Genomic DNA, 24,269 nt, shown 5'->3' with positions numbered 1-24,269 from the left:
CCACCCATCTCCATTGACGCGATCCACCCAACCGGGTTTTCCGGAGTGCCGACGGGACGAGGCCCTTCGTCGATTGGCTGGCGCGGGCAGCTGCAGCCAATGGGCTGCGGGGAAGGCTTTCCTCATGGCAAGCGGGTGCCGGGCGCCGGAGTTCCAGTAGGGGAAGAGGGTCGGCCGCCGAGGGGGTCGCTGCTCGCTCTCTGCTGCTTCTTCTTCTTCGCCGCCGCCGCGTTTCCGCTCGACATGCGCGGCTTCGGCGTGCGCTGATTTCCCGCGAGGGGTAGAGCCGCCGAGCGAGGAACCAGGCAGGCGCTGCTGCTGCTGCTGCTGCTGTTGCCTCCAATGTGGGGATCGCCGTCCGGCGTACCGACGAGAGCACCTGGGCAGCTTCGTGGCCGGAGTCCTTCTCGTCGAGGGTGAGTCTGTGCTGCAGCAGAGACAGAGAGGGGGTGGGGAACGGAGTTGCTTTCTGTGGTGTGGGGCACTTTATGCAGAATCCCTCAAAGGAGGTCGCAGGATCGCCCCCCCCCGCCCTCTTAGCATCTCCTGCCACTCTCCAAGAAAAGTCCCCAGAAACTGGTTATTGGAATAGGAAATCTAGCTAAAACAAGCAACCCGCCTCCTCCACAGACCCTTAACTTCTACCAGTGATCATCATCTTTTCAAATTCCTTAGTGGTAAGTTTTAGGCTGCACTTAATGAGGGATTTAAACACACACACCCCATTTACTTAAGAGTAAATCCCACTGTTTGTTTAAAAAATGTTTTAATTGAAGATTTTCTTGGGTGACAAAAGTGCCATCGTCTCTGTTTTCAGATCATAAAGTCCTTTCTACAGATCGGTTATCTTCGATGTGAGACGTTAATGTTGTATATAGTATAAGTTTGGGGGAGAAGAGAGGTGTGTGGGGGGGGGGTAAACCCCACTGTGGACTGCGTCTTGCGTGGACTGTTACTTCGCCTCTTTTATATACGTGCATTTTGATTCGGGCTGGTCAAGGTGAATTATGGAACCGAGACACGGAGTACTAGTTAACTCTCATTGGGGTAGAATAGCGAGAGAGTGCTCTCCTTTCTCGGTGTAAGGGATACAGTATTCAGTTCAATCCGCCGTTGCTTCTCTTTGGAAAAGGGTGAGTGCTTTAGGGTTGAACCCCCTAACGCCGCAGACAGTCCACTTTTGCTGGGAGTAAGCCCCTTTGAACTCGGTGGAGCCTACTTTTGAGTAAGCACCCATTGAGTTGGATCTGCAAGAAGAAAGGACTATGCGTGCATTGCTGTGTGGGTGTGCAAACCCAGAATTTGGAAGGTTTTGCTTGCAGAAGAATCGTGTCCAGAATGGGGTTGGTGCAACTTTTTGCTGTAACTTTCTCAAGCAGGATCTAAAGCAGCTTTTAATTTTTAGCTTTGCATGGCTATGCCTTCTTCATGCCCCCCCCAACCACCACGAAGAAATATAAGTATCAGGAATGGAACATAGCATTAGGAACTAGTGAAAGTATTTATTATATCAAGGTCTGGGTATGTGTGTAATTAAATCTCTTTGCACTTTTTTTTATTAAAAAAAGAAGCTATATTTATCTCTTATGCCTATAGCAATAAACTGTTTCGCTGCGATCAAAAGGATGCGTTTAAAGAGCACGCAGCCAGTGTGGCAGTTGCTGCGGAATATCTGCCACTTTATATATTTATTTATACAGTCCATGCAAGGAAAGCTCCCATCTGTCTTTCTAGCAGCGGGCCATGGCTATAGATGGGTGTGAGTTTCAGGGAGTCTGCCTGAATCAGGCTCCAGATGTGTGAGCTCAGCTGTTGTCTGTCACTTGGGTGACAACTGGCTCCCCCCCCCCCCCAACACAAGCAAGGCTTTGCTTTCTCCATTATCCTCAGTCAAGTGTCAATGTTTCAACTCCCTCCTATTATTTTGTATATAGAGGGCAGCCCCGCGGGAGTTCCTTTGGCGATCCCTAACAATATGTCTGGGTCTTGGTTCTTTAAAGTTGTAAAGGGATGGGAGGAACATTTTTTAACTCTTGAAGGTGAAAACCATCTAATATTCAGTTTTTAAGGTACAGAGTTAGCCTTCACTACTTCACTTAGAAAGTGCAAGGAACATTAATCTCCCCTCCCCTTTCCAGACAACATTGAGCCTTAGCTTGGAGATCTAAAACTTAAAGCAGTAACCATTTATTTTGGCTGACTTGGCTGGGGGGGGGGGAGAGGCACTCATCTTAAGGTGTATATGTGGCTATGTTTGGGCCTAGCTCAGAAATCTGTCACTGTTCCCACAGCTGGGGGTTAAGGAAAACAAAATAAAGCTCTTTTTTGTACTAGCTTTAGTGTTTTTAAATGCCATCAACTGGGAAGCTTGAAGCACAGTGGGGAAGATTTTACAACTCCCAGCGCAATCTTGATGCAGAAGATTTAAAGGCTCGCCCTGTGTATTTCCCACATACTAAAACAAAAAGGTGACAAAAATAAATGGCTATCATGCCTTTTTCTATAGCTTGAGGTGTGATTGAGAACACTGACCTTTAGCTAGCTGTTTCCCCACCCACTTTGCCTGCAGCAAATTTAGCAGAATCTAGGTTTTTAAGATTCATTTGGCTCTGCCATTTCCCAAGTATTTCAGTTCTGTTTTCAGTTGCTTGCTGAAGGAATTGTTTAGTCTTTATTGATGCTTAAGTTCTAAAAGTAAATACTCCAGCAACAGACATGGATCCCCCCCCCCATTTTTTTTCTAGCAAAAGCTGGTAGAAAGTTAAAAACAATTACAGCTTGATCCTGTGAATGTTTACTTGGAAAAAGTCCCACTGCACTAAAGGTGGCCTCATGACTGTGTAAGCCTAAAGCTGTAATCCTAGGCGTCTTTAGTTGGGAATGAGTCCCATCTAACTCTGTAAGACATAAACTTCCAAGTTAACTTTGCTTAGGATCACAATGCAAGTTGTAGATTTTATAATTTGGGAGCTACATGGCTATTTTCTCTTTGTATTAACAGATATTGTAGTTGGGTCAGCCTTAGTTACCTAGGCAAACTTTAACATCAGCTGGGTGGTGGAGGAAACCTTACAGGGTTAATAGCTGAGCTATTAAGATTGAAGTCAGATGTGGCTAAAAGCAACAGGGGAGTCTGGATTTCCCTAATATCCTGTAGTATAACTGAAAAGGTAATTGTATTTTAAAGGTTTTTTTCTTTAATCCACAGTTTCTATTTAGAACTTTAAAAAAGAAAAGCTAAATGGAACCCCAAAATGCTTTAATGCAGTGGTAAATTGAGAATGAAGTAAAGATGAGATTTTAAAATCATGCAGTATGCGAAGATTTTTGCACAGAAATGAAAGTAATCCCAGAATTTTCTTGTTTAAATGACAAAGTTTGCCACTATAGAAAACTAGGATGTAGAATTGTTACATCCACGTGAGTAGAAAATGTTATTAGAGACTATTGATAATAAAATGTTTAGTCGAGAACATGATACTTGTCAGAGATGTTGAAATATTTTGTTTCTTGCTGCTTGGATAATTGACGCGTACTTTGGCGAAACAAATGCTTCTCCCTTGGTTGTTAACTGTTTGGCCTGTCTCCCCCTATCGTCTGAGAAAATCCATGGGTTTAGTGTGTCTTAAGTACATTGGAATCTCTTATTTGCTCATAACTGGCCAGGGGGCTCTGGGGAGTTTTAACTGGGGAAAGAGGGCCTTGTGGTAATTGTGCATGAACCTCAGCTCATTGCTGTACACGTGTGCTTAACTGAGCAACAGTCACCAAATGTCATGGGTAACCAACAGGGCGTCTTTCATGTGTTGTGAGATTCCAACTCCCATCAGCCGCAACCTGCATGGCCAATGGCAAAGGGTGATGGAAGTTGTCATCCCACAACATCTGTGGGGCACCATGTTTGCTACCCCTGCCATATGCAGTAGGAATGACTTCATTTGCATCAGCAGCTTCACATGAAAAATATAAAAAAAAGGAATTGGGCTAACACATACTCGGCCTTCAGTAGAAAGCTAAGGTACTGAAAGTGAGTCAAAGGCCTATGCCACACGTAGACCTGCCACCCTCTGCAGTAGGGTCAACATTTTCCAATAGTGGTATGGGAGTCAGCAACAGAGAAATTCAAACCCCAACCTGACATCCTGGAGGGGCTTTGGATGTTGTGGAGACATCCCTGCTGCTTGAGGGCCTCTGCCACAGTGAAAAGCCCCACTGTGCCCATTGAAAGTATGGGCAGGCAGAACTAGAGGTAGAGATGAACCAGCCAAGGATCTGCTGAATCCTAAGTCAATCTAGCTACTGGTGATGGGCCCAGTTCTGGCATAGCCACTCCAAAATGGAGGGGAAGACCTACTATCCTCTGCCTTGACCAGTGTGAGCAGCAGAGCTTTGGGTGTAGTGGTGGCTTCTCCAGTTCATTCGACCATGCTGCTCCCCAGCCAGAAGTTGGGTTTGCTATTTCACATCATGCCTGTGAACAAACATACTGATTTGTACCTGACTAGTGGCTGTGGCAAGGGGAAAGGAGGTAGAGGATAGGCTTTGGATGCAAAAGGCAGTACATAGCATTTTCTGGTTAGGTTGGAGAAAACCCTTGTCTACAATCTTAGAGAAGTGGGGGACCTTTAGCCCTCCATAAGTTACTGAACTGCAACTCCCATCAGCCCTAGTAAGCATGGCCAATGGCTAGGTATGATGGGAGTTGTAGTTTAGCAAGATCTAGAGGACCAAAGATTTCCCAAGCCTACCTGCCCCAGAGAGCTGCTACCATTCATTGTAGGCAATACTGAGGTAGAAGAACCAGTGGTCTGACTTGGTATAAGGAATGTTCTGTGTTTTGGTGAGCATACCTAGTCTCACCATTTGACCAAAATGATTGTAATCTTAAAACTAAACTGTAGGTTGTGATGATGATGATGATGATGATGATGATGATGATGATGATGATTGGTCTTATTGTGCCTTGATATGAATGAGCCTTTTGCCTGCTCTCCGTTTTGTCTGAACCAAGTAACTTTGCCTACCAGGTTTGGAACCATCCAGATTCCTAAACCAGCTGCAGACTGTGGTTTAGACTTCTATGTTACTCTGAAGCAGTTGACCATAGTTTCCTGTGTCAGATAAAACAGACGGTTATGGTCATGTTTCCTGGTTTAAACACACATGTGTAATGGAAAGGCTTGTCCATGTCTCAGTTCAATAAGCAGAAATACGCTTGTCTGAATGCAACCAAATACTTGGCTAGTTGCTTCACACTAGCAACATACAGCCATTCCAATTTCTAGATAACATATCAGGGTATATGTGTGTGTGCTTGCCCTTTTCTCACCTTTTATTGTCTTTACTATCTACCGCCTTTGTTTGCTTTTTATCTTAGCCAGACTGACTTATCATTCTCCTCACAGTGATTATTACCTTTTCCTCCTCAGAAGTTGGAATATTCACAGATGTTCCGTGACTCTACAACACTATTAAGGCACTAGTTTTATAAGATGTACTTGTGGCATCATTTTAAGATTAAGTTTTGAACAATAAGGCTAATGTTAGCAGTTGCTTTGACGATGGACCCTAGAGGCTTGTTCATGTATAGTTTGTCATTGTTTCCAAACAAACTTTCAGTAGCAAATGTGAAAACGCCTTTTTCCTTGTCTTGTAGTGGAATTTCTAGTATAACCATGCAATTGAGGCATCTGACGTTGCAGCTGCCATGAATATTGTGGGATAGCTGTTGGATATGTGTTCTCTAAATCTGAACAGAATTTAACCATGTGAAACAATTTGTGTAAGGCTTTTATGTAAGGACAAGTTTGTTAACTCGGCCAGCTTTAATTGTTTGGTTTAATGGAAAAGGTAACCTGAAGTTACCTGTTTGGGGCATCAGGTATACAGGTATACAGGTGAGTTGCCTTCCCCCACTTGCTTATGGATTTGCCATAACAGGAATTGGAGGGAGGGAGTTTCTTTTCTTCATCAAGCTGAAGAATGGTGAGAAGCAACATGTTTTACAACTTATAGCACACTGATGTCATGACATTTCTGGCAGCAGTACTCAGACTAATCAGATCATTTTCCTCCTTGCCAAAATGACAGTCTTTCCAGATGCGGTTTCCTTCATTCTTGGTCCATTGTCAAAGGGTATTTCCAGTTCTTGAGATAAATTTCTCAAGGGCCCTGTAATAACTCTTAACTTTGTTTTTCTATTACATTCATGTTTAGACTTTGTTCTAACTGAATTAATTGTCTTAGGAAGACTCCAGGAACATGGTATGACCATGCAGTGTGTATTCATTACAGCTTTTTTTTATCTGCAGACAGATTTCCCACAATATGCACAGTAATTAAGATGCATCAGCCCATTCAAACACTTAAAGCTGTCTTTAATAATAATAATAAAATGCTACATAGGTGCTGTCATTAACCACTTTCTCTTCCCGCTTTTTTGGGGAGACGCAACACTGACTACAAGTCCTCACAGACTTAAATGTACTTGAACACATTTAAATGTCTGGCCCAAGTGCAACTAACTCTGTTGGATTGTGGCCATAATTTGAATTACTGATGACCAAAGGCACGATAATACCATAAAGTTAACCTGCAGGATATTTCCCAACAAACTTTGCTGGTTCTTAAAAATTGTTTTCTTAGAACACTTCTCTTTTGCTGACCAAGCTGTTTAGAGGCTGGAGTTATCTACCCAGAAGCCCCTCTCCATGCTGACACTGCAAGCAGCAGTGAAGAGTTTATGTGCTGTAGTGGTTAAGAGACTTAGCTGCAAATAAGGAAATCCCTGGTTTGGATTTTGCTTCTGCCATATACTCACTAGATGGCCTTTGGCAAGATACCCTCAGTTTCGTATTAGCGATATAGAAATAATACTAGTTTTACTTACTTTGCAGGGTTGTTGTAAATTGGATAATCTATATAAAGCACTGTGAACAGTTGACAATGCAGCTGTTGGCAGGTTACTTTGTCAAAATAAAAGGAGATGCCCCACAGGTTTCCTTGCCACTTCTTATTCTGGGATGGCACTTGCAGATTATAGTCATACCTTGGAAATTGAACGGAATCTGTTCCGGATGTCCGTTCGACTTCCAAACGTTCAGAAACCAAAGCATAGCTTCTGATTGGATGCAGGAAGCTCCTGCAGCCAATGGGAAGCCCCGTTAGACATTCGAGTTCCAAAGAGTGTTCGCAAACCGGAACACTCACTCCTGGATTTTCGGCGTTCGGGAGCCAAATCGTCCGAGTGCCAAGGCGTTTGGGATCCAAGGTACAACTGTATTCCCTGCCCAGACAAAAAAACACCACACATGAAATAGCTGGGCTTTTCTTCCAAGCTGGTAATGACTCTCCCAACACCTAATTTGAAGACTTTCAGAAGCTTCTGGAATGATCTTTCTTCTGATGTTAGATGAAATGTCTTCTGGTGCAGGCTTCTAACTTAGTGCAGGTCAGACCAGAGGCAAGATGAAGTCCATTGCCTGTCAGTTGGCTATGTCTGCTTGAAATAAATGCATTAAATCTTGCCATCAAAGGTATGGAAGCTTTTTGAGCTGCTCTGCTCTGTTCTACCTCACTTTACTGCCCTTCTCTTGGTCTGTAAGCCAGAATCTCTGGGATATGCCCAGGAATGCAAGCAAATCTATGAAGACATTAGCATGCTTACATTACATTCAGCTGTGCCTTAAAAAAAAAGAAAGAACATGAGCTGCAGATCTCTCACTTTACAGTTGTGGTCTTTGCCTTCAGTAACAACTCTTGTTTTGAACTACTGCCAATTATGCACAATATTGGCAGCCTGAAGCAGCTGTGTATTTAAAAAAAGATAGCTTCTCTAACAACCTTCAGAGAATGCAATTGTGATTGTATTTAATTTGAATTAGGATTCTTGGTTTCCTGTTACTTCTTTTTTTGGTAAGCAACTTTCCCAATAGCTCCAATGGGCAACATCCAACTTAAAGCCCATTGCTTTCGGTGGGTCCATTAATGAATCTGACATAGTGTTAGATATCACCCATTGCTTTTTAAATCTTACAGAAAATGGCCCCACGATGCCCATTTGCTGTAAGACTTGTTGAAACTAAGGACAGATCTACCGGTAATAGAGGGAAACCCATGTCTTTAAACACCTGCTGTAAAAGTGATTTTTTAAGCAGAGGATAGGACTTAAAAGTTATATTCGTCTAAAGTATTTGATGCTTTTTTTTCCTAAACAAGAGACTGGGATTATACCCATATGAGATAAGTGAGGTTTGTGTGTAAATAAAAGTTCTGGAAGGTATTCATTGACTGCTGCAAAACTGCAGTGTCATTCTCATACTGAATTTAGGCAGCATGCCAAGCCATGGTTAAGGAAGCTTGATGTGAAGTCTGATTTACAGCAGACCATGGTTGTGATCTATCAACAAAGCAGAACTGGGTACTGTAAGTTGAGATGTGTTTGCAAACCATGGTTTGGCATTACATCTCAATTGAGAAACTGTTAAGGCTCCTGTTCCACCTGCTAACAGCCTCTGCACCTAGACAATTCACCTTGATTCCACCAGTAGTACTTTCAGTGGCCTCTTCAATGTGGAGTTCATAACTACTGGAAAAGAGGGGCAACACAGCTCATTTAGATGCATAATTAAGACTTTTTAATTTAGCAGAACCTTTTCAGAATGAAAGTTTAATTATTGTCTTGTAGTACTGAATTGTAATTTTAACTCTGTTAGTTTTGATGTATCTTTTATATTCTATTTAATTACCTGTGCCCCGAAGAACTATAGTTGATAATGGGTATAACTCTAGGGATGGAAGGAAGAGACAAGAGTGTGGAAACATAGCATGGCAGGCATGTAGACTCTAGAGTTTGGTGTTTGCCCTGGCCTTCTATTCCTATTGCCATGGACTTTTTAACCAGATCTGTAGTTATGCTAAGATAGCAGACCTCATAGGTTCAGTGAGTCGTCTGGAAAGTTAAGTATGTGCTGGATTGCAGTGCTAACTGGAATAGCGGCCAATCCTTCCAACAAGCCAAGCTTCTTGCCTTCTGAGACTTTGATGGGCTTTGGAGGATAAATATCTGAAGTCCAAGAATAGAAATGAGAGACAGGCCCTTGCTCAGCACCTGTGATCTGCAGCAGAAGTATCCAGCCAATCTAGTTAGCTCTAGCCAATGCCAGCCCTTCATCTGTTCAAGAGCTTAGCTTCTCTTTGTTTCAGCCAAAAATGCTTAGTATAGCTTATTGGTGGTTTCGATGGCCTGCATGTCTAGAACATTTTCATTTTGTTTAAATCGGGGCATTCGTAAGATTGATTATGGTCCACTGATGTTCTGATGGTCAGCCTAGTTAGTACCTGCTGGTTCCTAAGATTTCTGTAAGGAGAGTTGGATTAAGTGGAGCCTCTTAAGAGGCAAGATACTTATTATGCTCAGAAGCAAGAGTGCATGCCTGGGATCCCTTAACGCTGATTAGTTATGCCTTGCCTGTTAAGAGTAGATACTTGGGATCTCTTTCTTTGTAAAATTTGAAACACTTGGTGGACCACAGGGAAACAATTGTTTTTTTAAAAAAAAACAACCAAAGTAGCCCACACACATCTGAATAGGTCCTCCTCTTGTTTATATTACATGCCTTCGAAGAAATAATTAATGTGTCTGTGTCGACTTATAATATACATACTCATTTCTAAATGGAATTAAGTTTGGCATGAAACCCTGTCTTGTGTTTTCGCAGATGTTTCCTGAAATGTGTGGATTGTGTAATAAAACGTAAGAATTTTGGAAGGCTTTCTGTTCCTTTTGTTTATCATGATTATCTTATGGAGAACTTCATTGTGAGATCTTTCTGCCTGTGTTCAAGGCACAAAGAGAGGCTCTGAAGTGATAAATATAGTTTTCGTTTATGGCTGATCAGTGAAGTGATTTAGATCTTTGTTTCTTGTGCGTGTGGAAGAAAGGAATAATATAATATTGTACATTTGTTTGTTTTAGTAAAATGTAATCCTATAAATTCCTTTGTGCTCTTTCTATAAGTCTAGACAGCTTGGTGGGCTAAAAGCCAACAAAATGTCCTTGCTCTCACTGCCCAGTGTGCTTGAAAGAACAAGACAACTGGCCGCCTATGCTGGAAATAAATTCTTTATTTACAAAAGAGGTTAAACCAGAAGCTGCTTTGCTCGGAAGAGTAAAGTCTTAACGGCTAAGAAGTCCAGATCTCAATAGGCTTCCCTTGTGCTTTCAAAAGGCTTGTTCTGAACTCCTGATTTATTGGGGTGGCGAATACTGTTGAAGATCAAATGATGTTGCCATATCATTGATTGACACACTGTTCTAATGCTTTGTGGTAGGTTGTTGAGAAAGCACTCCCATACAATCATGTCTCCAAGCTGGCTCTAACAACTACAATATAGAAATTGCTGCCAACATCTCTAGATCACACTACTGACAACTGGGGAAAAATGGGCAGGCATACTCCTGGAGGAGAAAGACTGTTCCCAAACCCTTCCAGCCTCTCCCTTTTTAAGGTTAGGCATTGTAGCTCTGTGAGGGGGTAAAAACTACACTTCCCAGGGGAAGTAAGGCCCTTGAAATGTATGGTGTGCTGCCATTTCAGTGGTTTATAACATTGGATCATTTTTGGTCAGTCTTTCCGCCTCCACCCTCTTTAGATGAAAGCAGAGCTTTCGATTGAAGCCATCTAAATACTGCTAAATACACATCTTGTTGATGAAAACTGAGGCTAAGCACAGGTAACCTTCTCTAGATTTAGCCAGCATTGTAAACTTCCTCCCCCCATGACAATAAAATGTAATAATATATTTAACAGACACACACACACACACAAAATGGACTCTATTGCACTGTGGACTTGCATTAATTTGGAATCCTTTTGACATGTTGTGTTACCATTTGGGACTGAGGTTTTGTCAGCATTGTAATTGTTCTTGGCATTATTGTATTTATGGTCTCCTTATGGATTCAGTTGGTAATGAGTAATGTAAGAGCTGATTATCTAAATTGTGGAGTCAGTCTTTTAGAATTAGCAGTGCTTATCATCTGATGCTCCTTAATGTAACTAGGAGCAGTTAGGACTTTTCAGAGGCATTTTGAAATCCCAACCCTTGAATTTAAATGCTTTCTTTATCTGGGCCCAGCTAATAATGTTGCAGTAAACCAGGCATAGGCAAACTCTGCCCTCCAGATGTTTTGAGACTACAATTCCCATCATCCCTGACCACTGGTCCTGTTGGCTAGGGATGATGGGAGTTGTAGTCCCAAAACATCTGGAGGGCTGAGTTTGCCTGTGCCTGCAGTAAACGGTGATAGTGGGGAGCTGAACTCCCCACTTTTCAGCATGCACTGACTACAAATGGTTAGCTGTGCAGGCTCTCAAAGTTTAAGTGGAAGAAATCTTCTTGGTTACCTCTTTATGCTTGCTTGGAAGATTTTCCTTGTTAAACCACAGTCCTGCAAATGATAACTACACAAGGGATCCTTGGTCAAATTGTACTTCTGCAGCATAGATGTTGCAACCCAACTCAAGGTGTTGTAAGCCTTTATAAGGAAGTGCTTGAGTGCCAATATCTGTCTCTCTCAAAGAGTTGTATACAGAAGTTTCCATTCCTGTCCCGCACCACTGGAAATATGGTTGACCTCCAACTTGTGGAAATCTGCTAACTGGTCACTACCAAGCTGGGCCTTGAATAACTCAAGACAGATAACTGCTATGACATAAGTTGTTGGGGGGAAAAAAACCATTATTCATTGTACAGTATTTGTTAGCTGCTTTTCTTATAGAGGTCACTGAAAGTGACTTACCTTAAAACCAGTTAAGAAATTGACAATGAATGCTAACACTCAAGATACAGTAGTTGGCCTCAAATTAAGACATGTAAAATCCAGGGATATGGATAAGGAGTAAGATCATTTAGTCTTGGAGAGAGGTGGCTATGTGAATTAGTCTGCCATGATGCACACATAAAATAGTTAATGCAGGAGCAAGGCCAACACAAAGCAGTTTATTTGCCTAACAGTGTTCTTTTTTACTCATTATTTTCTGCTTTCCTTTACCATTGCACATCATGGGGTTACTAGATAAGCTCCACGAGATGGGTTTCTCATAGTTCAGCTATACCAGGGTTTCCCCAGTCTTTGGTCTCCTTCTGTTTTTTTGGACTACAACTCCCATCATCCCTCGCTAGCAGGAGCAGAGGTCAGGGATGATGGGAACTGGAGTCCAAAAACAGCAGGAAGCCCAAGTTTGGGAAACCCTGAGCTATACCAATGAGACTAGGTGCATCCTTTTTATTAAAAAAAAGCCCTAAAAGTGTTACATTTTTGCATTTACATTACAAATCACACACTCTTGAAACTACAAATGTATCCATATAATTATGTATTCAGTGTCTATACTGTATTGACTTGGCTGCGTATGCAATTCTAACTCTTTACACTGTAACTAGAAAATTCTGGGCTCATAGTTTGCATGAACTCTGCCTCCTTTCAAGCTCCAGTTTGGGGATTTTGTACATTAACAGTATGTGAGTAGTACTTTGTAACTTTTTAAAATGTCATTTTGTTTGTAGGCTTGGCTCTTTAAAGGAGGTTCAACTAATGGTGATGAAGAATTAATCTTCTAGGGGGGGAAAAACCTGTCTCAATTTGCTGTCTCCATACCGTCCGCCGCCTGCCTTTTCTAGCCACAAGTTTTTCCATAAATGGAAAACTTGTTCTTTTTTTCTTTTTTTCAGACTCTCTCTGAATAGTTAATCCCGGGGAAGTGTCTGCTGAACAGCTACATAAAAACCTCAGTATTGCTACAAGTCTTGCTTGGATACTGGTACATGTGTACTTCTTGGCAATATATGGAGGTACTTAATTGGCATCTGTGCTCAAATCACTGACTCTGATTATACAGCAATGCTATAAAAAAATATCCACACTAGGTCTGAGTTTGTTTTCCCACCCCCAAACAGTCCCCTTATTCATCAGGAGCAAGCTCTTCACCGCTAGCTAGCGGAGTTTGAAAAACAACCACCCCTAAACAGGATTCCCAACTGAATTTTTTTCTTAGTTGAACAGTTCAAAAAATAACTTTGCCCAATTGGCTAATCTGAATCTGGGACAAGAAAAGGATACATAGAAAGATTTCTCTCAGTTACTTGAAATAAACTGGATTATGCTGTTCTTAACAGTGGCCAATCAGATGCTCATGGGAAGATTGCAAGCAAAATCTGAATGCAGCAGCAACCTCTCCACTTGTGATTCTCAACAAAATATTATAATAATAATAATAATAATAATAATAATAATAATAATAATAATAATTTATTTATACCCCGCACATCTGGCTGGGTTTCCCCAGCCACTCTGGGCAGCTTCCAACAAAATATTCAAATACAATAGTCTATTAAACATTAAAAGCTTCCCTAAACAGGGCTGCCTCCAGATGTCTTCTAAAAGTCTGGTAGTTGTTTTTCTTTTTGACATCTGGTGGGAGGGTGTTCCACAGGGCTGGTGCCACTACCGAGAAGGCCCTCTGCCTGGTTCCCTGCAACTTGGCTTCTTGCAGCGAGGGAACCGCCAGAAGGCCCTCGGCGCTGGACCTCAGTGTCCAGGCAGAACAATGGGGGTGGAGATGCTCCTTCAGGTATACTGGTATTCAGAGAGACACTACTGAATTGCATACCATATTCCAGCCAATTATTTTTTGATATTTTCTGATTCTATATTCTAAACTATTATTTCCCTTATTTGTAGTTTTTTAAAATAAAAATAAAAGCCTTACTTGTTCAGTTCCAAGAGATTAGACCTGTTGCTGCTTGATTTCTAGAAAGCTCAGTTTTTGCCAGTGCAATGTGTTCTCACACTCTGAAACTTCTTGTGTTGAGAAAAAGCACATGGTTCAGAAATAGATCTAGAAGTTGTTTGTAGGCGGTGGCTTGCGACACCATAAACTATAGCTTAGCAGAACTGCAGAAGCATCTCTGAGAGAAACTCTGATCCACTTTGCTTCTCCCCAGCCTTTTTTTTACTCCCATTTTAGATAAGACAAGGTTTGGCTTACTGTAACATGCAAACCAGGCTAGTGAGGGGAAATTTCAACCTTTGCAAAACGGAACTAACTTTGCCTTGTGCTGAAGTTTAATACTGTATATCAGGCATTAGCATAATTGCAAATGAGTCATTGGTGGTAGGGTTTATTTTTGTGTGAACTCATCAGATTTCCATGGAAAGGGTAAATTTGGATTATATGGCAAAAACAGGTCTGGCATTTCGATGACAGCAATGTCATGTGGGAGCTGCAAAAAACATGTATTCGCAAGAGCACCAGTCCCACCATAAACTTGCCTTGGTCTTTGGTTTGTCCTCTCCCATCACTGTTAGGCTGCCGTTGGAAATGTTTATTCATGAGGAAGTACTTAACAGCAATCTCTACATGTGGCTCATTTTTTTTACAAAGGTAAAAATGCTGACAGAATCTAGTGTGAGGGGGAAAAAACCCTAATTGATACAGCCGAACTCCTAAAGGCACATGAAAGCTTTGTTTGCCTCTTACAATTTCCTTTTGTTTTACTATAATAGCTTACTAGTTTACTGTGGAGTAGCCCTGGGTTCATTTTCCAAAGGGAAGAGTATATTCTCCACACATACGCTGCCTGCCACATTTTTTGACTCTCACTGTGAAGGAAGATCATAAAAGCTTCAGTTTAACTTTTTAAAGTTAAAACCTTGGATTGCCCTCTGTTTGCAGATACATATTTAAAAAGATGAATGTAAGGAAGTGTCTTGCTGTGTTTAAAAATTGCTATGCTCCCTGAAATCAGTGTAACGCTGTGATTTTGGTTTGTTACCCTGCTTCTTCCTGGTGTTTTTGCCACTATACAGAGGTGTTTCAGTTGCCTGGTGCCTTTGTACACCGTTGTAGCAAGCAGTGTTGGCAACGGAATATGCACACTTGAGAGCAAGCCCAGTGAATTCAGCAGGACTGACTCCTGGGTAAACATTCATAAGATTATGCTGTTAATCTCAGGAATAGCCGGTTTTTGCCTTCCACGTCTCTCTCTCCAGATGTAGCCTTAAACATCTGGAGGGCATCAGGTTGGGAATAACTGTCCTATCTTAATTTTTAAATGGAACACCTCTGCTCTGTGCTTGCAACAAAGGAAACTGTTGGGAGTTAATATATATATGCGCTCTCTAATGATGTAACAACTTCTGCCTAAATCTTTCACCCTTCCACATTTGTTTTGCTTTCTTCGTGGCACTGGAACCCTGTGAAATTGTGTTTCTGGTTATCTTTGACATTTAAGAAGATTGAAATGTTTTGGAGGATAAGACTAGGTTCTCCTACTGTTGGGGTGGCAGATTGTCTCTGTATACCAGTTACTGTGAATCGCAAGTGGAGAGAACGGTGTTGCCTTTGGTTCTTTTTTGTGGGACTTGCTAGAGGCATTTAGTTGTCCATTGTGAGAACAAGATGCTGAGTTAGATAGGCCTTTGACCTGGTCTAGCAGGGATCTCCTTATGCACTTATGAGTCAAGAACTACTGTTGGATATGCAGCACTGTTTTAATAATAATGCTATGGATGGGGTTTTGGGTGTCCTGGGTGCCAAATAACCACCTCTGTGCTCCTGAAGGGGGCTTTACTCTAAACATTTTTAAAGCTGATATTTCCTGGAAATATATTTGCCCTATGCTCTAATGTATTATTTTTATTATTTTATTATCTATACCCTGCCCATCTGGCTGGGCTTTCCCAACCACTCTGGGTGGCTTACATTAGAAATTTCCCAATATGGGGCTGCCTTCAGATGTCTTCTAAAAATATGTCTTCTAAAAGTCAGATAGTTGTTCATTTCCTTGACATCTGATGGGAGGGCGTTCCACAGGGCGGGTGCCACTAACGAGAAGGCCCTCTGCCTGGTTCCCTGTAACTTCGCTTCTCGCAGTGAGGGAACTGCCAGAAGGCCCTCAGAGCTGGACCTCAGTGTCCAGACTGAACGATGAGGGTACGGACGCTTCTTCAGGTATACTGGGCCGAGGCCGTTTAGGGCTTTAAAGGTCAGCACCAACACTTTGAATTGTGCTCAGAAACGTATTAGGAGCCAGCGAATATCCTTTAGAACTAGTGTTATATGGTCTTGGCGGCCACTCCCAGTCACCAGTCTAGCTGCTGCATTCTGGGTTAGTTGTAGTTTCCGAGTCACCTTCAAAGGTAGCCCCACGTAGAGCACATTGCTGTAGTCCAAGTGGGAGGTAACCAGAGCATGCCCCACTCTGGCGAGACAGTCCACAGGCAGGTAGGGTCTCAGCCTGCATACCAGATGGAGCTGCTACACAGCCGCCCTGGACACAGAATTGACTTGCACCTCCATGGACAGCTGTGAGTCCAAAATGTAGCCATTGATGCTGAGCATTTAGGCAAACTGGATGTATAGAAATGGAAACACAGGGTGATGTTGTTCAGTGCAGAGGGAAATGGGGGTGGGGAGAATAACCCAGTGAGCGTAAGAACATGCTAAAGCTCTTAACTGTAGCTAGCAGAAATCTGTTTGAGATGCTTATATGAAAGAAAATGCCTGTTGACAAAGAAAACTGGCTTGTTGCGCAGGGGTGACTTTTAAAAAAATTCACATAATGTAAAAAAGGTGGCCTACTACTTTGATCTTTTGCTTCTTGGACAGGATGTGTAAGTAAATAACTTAAAAGGGGAACAGCCTGCCAATAAAATGATTACCGTACATTCCCACATTCATTTTACCTGACATGAAACTGATGCCTTTTGCAAGCATGCAGATCTTAACAAATTAATTAGCGACCTGTTGTCTCTGTGGCATCAGAGTGCTGTAGGAAAAAGCATAATAACAACGCTGAATCCAATTTTAATTTCCAGCCAACACAAAAGTGATGGTTGCCCCAAAGCAAGCAAGCTTGAACCAAGAAACCTTACAAATGGAATGATCTGTGGGAAGTGTTTTTATGTTTAAAAACCACATTTAATCATCAGTGTGAAAACCCAATCGAGATCAGTAATGGGGAAAAGCCAGATGTAGCAAGAAAACAGATGGAAGACACTCACTTTGTGACTGGGCCAGGGCCAGTTTCACCGGTGATTTGGCATTGCTCATGTGCGGATGAGAATCTGTTTAAAAAGTAAGCGTAGCTCATTGGTAGAGCATCTACCGTATTTTTCGCTCTATAACACGCACCCGACCATAACACGCACATAGTTTTTAGAGGAGGAAAATCCGTAGGCATGCCACCCGTAGGCATTCCCTCCATAACACGCACAGACATTTCCCCTTACTTTTTAGGAGGAAAAAAGTGAGTGTTATGGTGCAAAAAATACGGTACTTTGCATGCAGAAGGGCCTAGGTCCAATCGCTGGCATCTCCAGATAGGCCTGTCACAGACTGATGTTTGAAATGTTCTGGGCCTGCTACCAGTGGTTCCAGTTGCTTTTGGACTACAATTCCCATGATCCCTGAGCACTGGTCTTGCTAGCTAGGGAAGATAGGAGTTGTAGTCCAAAAGCAGCTGGAGACGCAAGGCTGGGAAACACTGGTGTGGACCAAACTGGCCAGACCCATTGGTGACTCTGTATAAGTCAGCCTCCTTTGTTAGACAAACATACAAATTGGCACGCACCCCCCCCCAAAAAAAAGTATTATTGCTGCCGTTGAAACTAAGGTTAAGTTTTTCAAAATCAGAATAGCAAAGAACTGGAGCCATTTGAACAGTTTGTTACAATACTTCTTTTTATTTAAACAAACAAAACATCTGAGGAATTGTCTCAAAAAAATCTGGTTGGCTTGACTCAAAGGAGCCCTTCCCAAATGTTAATTGTCTAGAGCAGTTTCCCCACCCCCACCCAAGCTAAACACTGATAATGGAAGGGCTTCAGGGCTGGGAGTGTCATAGTATCTGCATGCCATGATTTCTGCAAGTCACTGCACTTGGGCTTCTTTCTCAGAGACACATTTGTGTGACTAAACTGTGGCCCTCCAGATGTTGTGATTCACGTCTGCTATCATCCCTGACCACAGGCTATGCTGGCTGGAGCTGATGGGGAATTGTCTCAAATATCTGGAGGACACCTGGTTAAAGAAGGCTGCCTTACAAGCTTCCAAGAATACATTTGGATCCATGCTGGGGCAATCTTTTTTTTTTTGTACCAAATATACGTATGCACTCACATGTGCGCTGCAGCACTGGATTGGGGTTGAGGGTTTGGTCCAGAAATAAGTTTTCTTCTGAGAGTGTAGGCTTCTTCTAATGACTGTTTTGGAATTTTGCGAATCTTGGATGATCAAGTTTAATTCGCTTCCCCCTTTTAACACTTGAGATGAGGTCATAGGGAGAGCTGGCTGTGATGTTCTTTGCTTTGAGAGCTTTGCTTAATTGCAGGGGATAATTAATTTTAAGCTTTGTAGATTAGCGGTTACAAGTGTGTGGGGTTTCTTTTTACCGTCCTCGTGGTTGCACAACTATCCAGTAGTTATGCTACTTAACTGCCATTGCGACTAAGGCTACCGGTGAGATCTTTGGCAAAGGGCTGTTACTGTTTGGTTTTTTAAAAATAAAGTCAAGGGATGCTTTTGAGGCTGAAGAAAATGCATGTATAATTTTATCAAAGTTTTCCTTAAGGAAGGGAGGAAAGGGAGTCGCTAGATGGCACTCTTAAAACATGAAGCAATAATGATGACTCCTGGTGTGTGTTTTTTCTCCCTAACTACTTGAACTAGGAAGAGAACTCTAAAAATTAAAAAGCTCAATTCAGGGATGTTGTACCTTGGAGAAGCAGTTTCAGAACGGATAATAATCAAAGCCCTTGTTCTCCCATGTCCAGTGCTAATAATATTATGACATATTTTTAAAGGTGAGGAATGTGAAAATTCAGTGAAGAAATAATCAAAAGCAGATTCCCTAAAAGTATTTGATAAACAAAATATATTGCACAGGGTGCATTTCAACCCACATTCCTTGGTTCCAAATGTGTTGACAGCATAATGCTTGCTGCATATAAGTCTCCAGATGGACAAAGTGGGTTGTCTGTGTGAAATAATTTTATTAAAAACTTTCTGTAATAGATCCATAATACAACAAGCAACTCTACAAACAGAAACTGTAGGACATCCTTTCCTAATAGACGCGCCCGCCCTGTGGAATGCCCTCCTATCAGATGTCAAGGAAATAAACAACTATCTGACTTTTAGAAGACATCTGAAGGCAGCCCTGTTTAGGGAAGTTTTCAATGTTTGATGTTTTATTGTATTTTTAATATTTTGTTGGAAGCCGCCCAGGGTGGCTGGGGAAACCCAGCCAGATAGGCAGGGTATAAATAATATGTTGTTGGTATTGTTGGTGTTTGTTTGTTTGTTTATTATTTCTTCATGATTGCATCAGCACCTATACAGATAGCATTCTGTCTTTCAGCTGTGGGCATATGCCTTCCCAGAAAGATTTCTGGGAGCCCAGAAGAATGGGTTCAGACACTCCCATGGCTACCTGCAAGATGAATGGGTGTCCAGGGTTTCACAGCTCTGTTTTGTGCTACTTACCACCTACTGAACCAAGAAGGGCGAGTGAGCTTCTTGAGTAGAGCTGGCCTCCCAAGCACATTTTTACGAGGAGAACAACATTGCGTGTACGGCACAAGACTTGGAGTTCGTGCCATGTTGGCATCAAATTGTGACCCACCCATCCTGTAGCTGATTCCTCCTTGAGAACTGAACTTGGTTCATGGTTGCTGTGCGTACGGCACAGTCTTGCCGCTATCTTCCCTCTTGCTCCAAATGTGGCGCGTTTCTTTTTTAACACTGTTTTTCTCAGTAAAAGAAGGTAATGAGCTAATAAAGAGGATAATACTATCAGTGCCTTTTGCTATAAACAATTTTCTGTTTATAGCAGAATGCATGGCAGGAGGGTGTGTCTTGGTAACATACAGATGGAAATTATTGCCTATGACTTCATCTGCCGCTGCCCTAGGGCATTTCCGAACCCAGCAATGAGGGAAACCAGCTCAATCTGCTTAACTTGGTTTTAACGGTGCCTTCATTTCTGGAATTTGAAGTCAGCACAATATGGCTGTGGGCAGAGTTCTGGGATGTCATCTTCTTCTGCCTACCTCTTCTCTGTTCTAGATTCCGTCCCCCTTCCCATCATATCTGCCTCTTTTATTAAATAAGATGTCATTGTTCTTCTCAAAGGTTCGCATACTGACCTTGGGTTGTCCTATCATTCATCTCCTGTTCTGTCCTGAAATCAGTAATTGATTTAGCTTGATCCTAAATGTTTATGATGGCAGAAAGTGAGGAGGAATTAAAGAACCTTTTAATAAGGGTGAAAGAGGAGAGTGCAAAATATGGTCTGAAGCTCAACATAAAAAAAAATGAAGATCATGGCCACTGGGCCCATCACTTCCTGGCAAATAGAAGGGGAAGAAAGCAATAGAAGGGGAAGACAGCATCTTAAAAAGCAGACATCACCTTGCCGACAAAGGTCCGTATTGTTAAAGCTATGGTTTTCCCAGTAGTGATGTATGGATGTGAGAGCTGGACCATAAAGAAGGCTGATCGCTGAAGAATTGATGCTTTTGAGTTATGGTGCTGGAGGAGACTCTTGAGAGTCCCATGGACTGCGAGAAGATCAAACCTATCCATTCTGAAGGAATGAGTGCTCACTGGAAGGACAGATCCTAAAGCTGAAACTCTAATACTTTGGCCACTTCATGAGAAGAGAAGACTCCCTGGAAAAGACCCTGATGTTGGGAAAGATGGAGGGCACAAGGAGAAGGGGACAACAGAGGACGAGATGGTTGGACAGTGTTCTCGAAGCTACCAGCATGAGTTTGACCAAACTGCGGGAGGCAATGGAAGACAGGAGGGCCTGGCGTGCTCTGGTCCATGGGGTCACGAAGAGTCGGACACGACTAAACGACGACAACGAATACTGAGTTAAACAACAGTCAATTAATACTTTGAAATTTAGCAACTTCCATGTGTGAACAAGGGAGTGTTTATTGCAAACAAATGGAACTAAAACTTGCATCTAATTGAAGTGAGTTCTCTCCCTCTGTATTCTTTTATTTTTAATTTTGGTTACTGTATAGTTAAATTGTTGACAGCTGTAAGGCTTGCATTGGTGGGGGCATAATTAAATTACTTGAATCGTTACTTTTCCAGATGTAAAAGCTCACTGATGCATCCTTTGCCAAAACTGAATAACATAATAAAAGTGTGTGTCTGTTTTTTGACTTTTGTTGCCTTTCATAGTTCCCCAGCACTTACTGTAAGTCTCCCCTGCCCAGCCCTCCCCCTACTAACTCCCTTCTTTGGTGGCTTCTTCATTTTGCTATTAAATGGATATAGGAAAATGTTTCCTAAACCTTTAAATTTCATCCTGCTCTAAGGCATTCTCATTGCAAAGCCAATGTTCTTGGAATATAATCTCTTATATGTCCCAGGGACCTTACATAGGATTCCTCTACTTGCAGACAGATTACCACCATCTGCATAGCCTCAGATCTCATGCTGAATGCCAGTTGTTTAGAAGTAAGGTCTGCTTGAAATTCAGTGGGTGAGTTTAGATCATGGGTAGGCAAACTAAGGCCCGGGGCCTGGATTTGGCCCAATCGCAGACGGTCCGGGAATCAGCGTGTTTTTACATGAGTAGAATGTGTCCTTTTATTTAAAATGTATCTCTGGGTTATTTGTGGGGCATAGGAATTGGTTCATTTCCCACTCCCACCACCCAAATATAGTCCGGCCCCCCACTAGGTCTGAGGGACAGTGGACCGGCCCCCTGCTGAAAAAGTTTGCTGACCCCTGGCTTAGATTCTCTTGAGGTTTCTTTCTGCTATAAAGCAGCCCTTAGCATACAAAAAAGAATGGCACAAACAAGGCAAAATTCAATCACTGAATTTGTTTCTTAAAACAGGGTGCCTTTCCTTCCTGCAAAAGCAGTGACCTGGGGTTAAAAATTAATAAATCCTATGCAAACTAGGCACATTTGTGTACAGTTATTTTCACTGGGAAATTTGCAGTTTGCATTGGAAATTTTTCTAATGCCCTGGGGAGCAAGCCAACTCTTAGTACAGTGGACCCTCTGGATACGAATTTAATTCATTCCAGGGGTCCGTTCACACCCTGAAAATTTCTAAGAAGAGGCGCTGCTTCTGCGCACACATGCGGTGTGATAGAGCACTTCTGCCACGTTTGCAACCTGAAAGTTACGTTACCCGAAGGTAACATAACCCAAGGGTCCACTGTACATTCATTCTACTTGTAGTTGGTAAGCAAGAGTGTTAAAAAAGTACCCAGTGTTGATATTTTGTTCCAATATGCTACAAGTATTTGACCTGAAATATCTGAGAGGAAAAATTTAAGCACATTTTTAATGGTTTATATTGGGGATGTCCCTCCAGCTGCTGTTGGACTCTAACTCCCATCAGTCCTAGCCATTGTAGCTAAGGATGATGGGAGTTGGAGTCTAGCAGCATTTTGGAGGAACACATGCTCCCCTCCTCTGCTATAAGCAGTGCAGGATATTGAATGGTGATGACTTAGTGGAGAGAGGAATACGGTATATTTTTTTATAGAGATGCAGGGGAACAAGAAGCAGAAGAGCCTCATGTTTCCTATCTCCTTGCTTCATGGTCATGTCAAAAACAACCTTTAACACTTGCTCTGTAAGGAAAGTAGTAAACCATACTTGTTTCCCCTGCAACAATTGGAGATACTTATGGAAGATCATGGTACAGTTTGTTTGTTTTTAATGTGGTGAGCATGAAAAGCTTCTGTAGAGGTGGTCTTAGTCCAGAGAGGCCCTCTTCCTCTTAAAATACTTCCTGCATGCTGGCAATTAAAATTTTAAGAGTTGGAACGCCTTAAATTCAATCCAGATTTGCCAATGTATATAGAAACGTTTGCTTTGTTGTATGTGCACAAGCGATGAGGGCACGTGCAGTCACATATGTTCTGTAAAAGGATAGCACCAGTTCTCTGAATAGTTAGTTACAAGAAACATTAACACTACTTCTAAGTTCATAGCAGAAACAAAGGATAGATGAGTCAGATAAAGTGTGTGTGTGTGTGTGTGTGTGTGTCCCATGAAATCACTGTCATTTTAAAATTTAACCTGTATGTAATTTCAGCTGCAGGAAGTATATCTAGAGAGGCGGTGCTTTTAGGTGGAATTGCTTCTTAAAGTTTTGGCAATACATATGAGGAGCAGCCCAACCTATATAAGCTTGTTCTCAAGATAGAATTGGGAGAAATAAAAATGACTCATTTCAAGCAAATGTAGTTTATTGAAGACTCAACATTTTTGGAGGTAACAACCAAAGAAATGCTTTTGCATAGGCTTCATAAAATAAGTCTGGTACAAACTACCCAATCTTAAGCACTTTGGAGCGCTGCAGAGTTTGGGGTGGGCCGGGGAGCACAGCACATCCATAATGCATTCAAAGCACACGGCTTGCCTCAAAAGAATCCTGCAAACTAGTATGCAAAGAGTCCTGGGAACACTGTGCCTCTGTGGGATGAAACTATATTTGCCAGGATCCTTTGTGGAAGATCATGTGCTTTAAATGTCTGGTGTAGATCTGCGCTGAGTATTTCTTCTTGAAATCATAGGGGCCGCTTTAAGTTAAAAGCATTATCACATTTTTCATTTTTAAAAAACTACAGCTATGGGATCTCCAATATAAATCCAAATAACCCTTTCCCTTTGTGCTGTTTTGACAAATATCCCCCTCCCTCAAGCTGCTGTTTGCTCTGGAACAGAAGCAGGGGCATAGCATGGGGGTGGCAGGGCTGCCATGGTCCTGGGTGCCCTCAAACTCCACCTGCCCAATGGTGTATCAGCCAGCCAGGCTCCCCCCTGCACTGGGTGGGCAGGCAGCTCAGCATAGCCCCCTTTGTTCTGGTGGGGGTGGGGTCCCTCTAGTGGCATCTGCAGTGAGGACTGGGACTTCCGGAACAGATTAAGTCTGAGAACCATTTCCATTTGCCAATTCCATATCTTTATATTCCGGGTTCAGTGGTACCTTGGTTCTCAAACTTAATCTGTTCCAAAGCATTTCAAAACCAAGGTGCACTTTCCCATAGAAAGTAATGCAAAATGGATTAATCCTTTCCAGACTTTTAGAAACAACCCCTAAAACAGCAATTTGACATGAATTTTACTATCTAACGAGACCATTGGTCCATAAAATGAAAGCAAAAAACAATGTAATGCAGTCACACAATCAATCAGTAGCTGAACTGGGTTCCACACAG

At 42.2% G+C, this 24,269-nt stretch overlaps 1 protein-coding gene across 1 annotated transcript in view; it reads left to right on the top strand.

The window, feature by feature from the left end:
• The first annotated feature begins 212 nt into the window (after nucleotides 1–212).
• PRICKLE1 (prickle planar cell polarity protein 1) overlaps nucleotides 213–24,269 on the top strand; it is a 73,810-nt gene continuing 49,753 nt past the window's right edge. The window contains exon 1 of the mRNA XM_053406258.1: nucleotides 213–416. The gene's annotated coding sequence lies outside the window, so the exon portion shown is untranslated. The remainder of the gene's footprint in view (nucleotides 417–24,269) is intronic.

Source organism: Podarcis raffonei, chromosome 10 (assembly GCF_027172205.1).
Source record: "Podarcis raffonei isolate rPodRaf1 chromosome 10, rPodRaf1.pri, whole genome shotgun sequence".
Classification (NCBI taxonomy): Eukaryota; Metazoa; Chordata; class Lepidosauria; order Squamata; family Lacertidae; genus Podarcis; species Podarcis raffonei.
The sequence above is the reverse complement of the archived record's forward strand: the minus strand, read 5'-3'. Positions and strand labels throughout refer to the sequence as shown.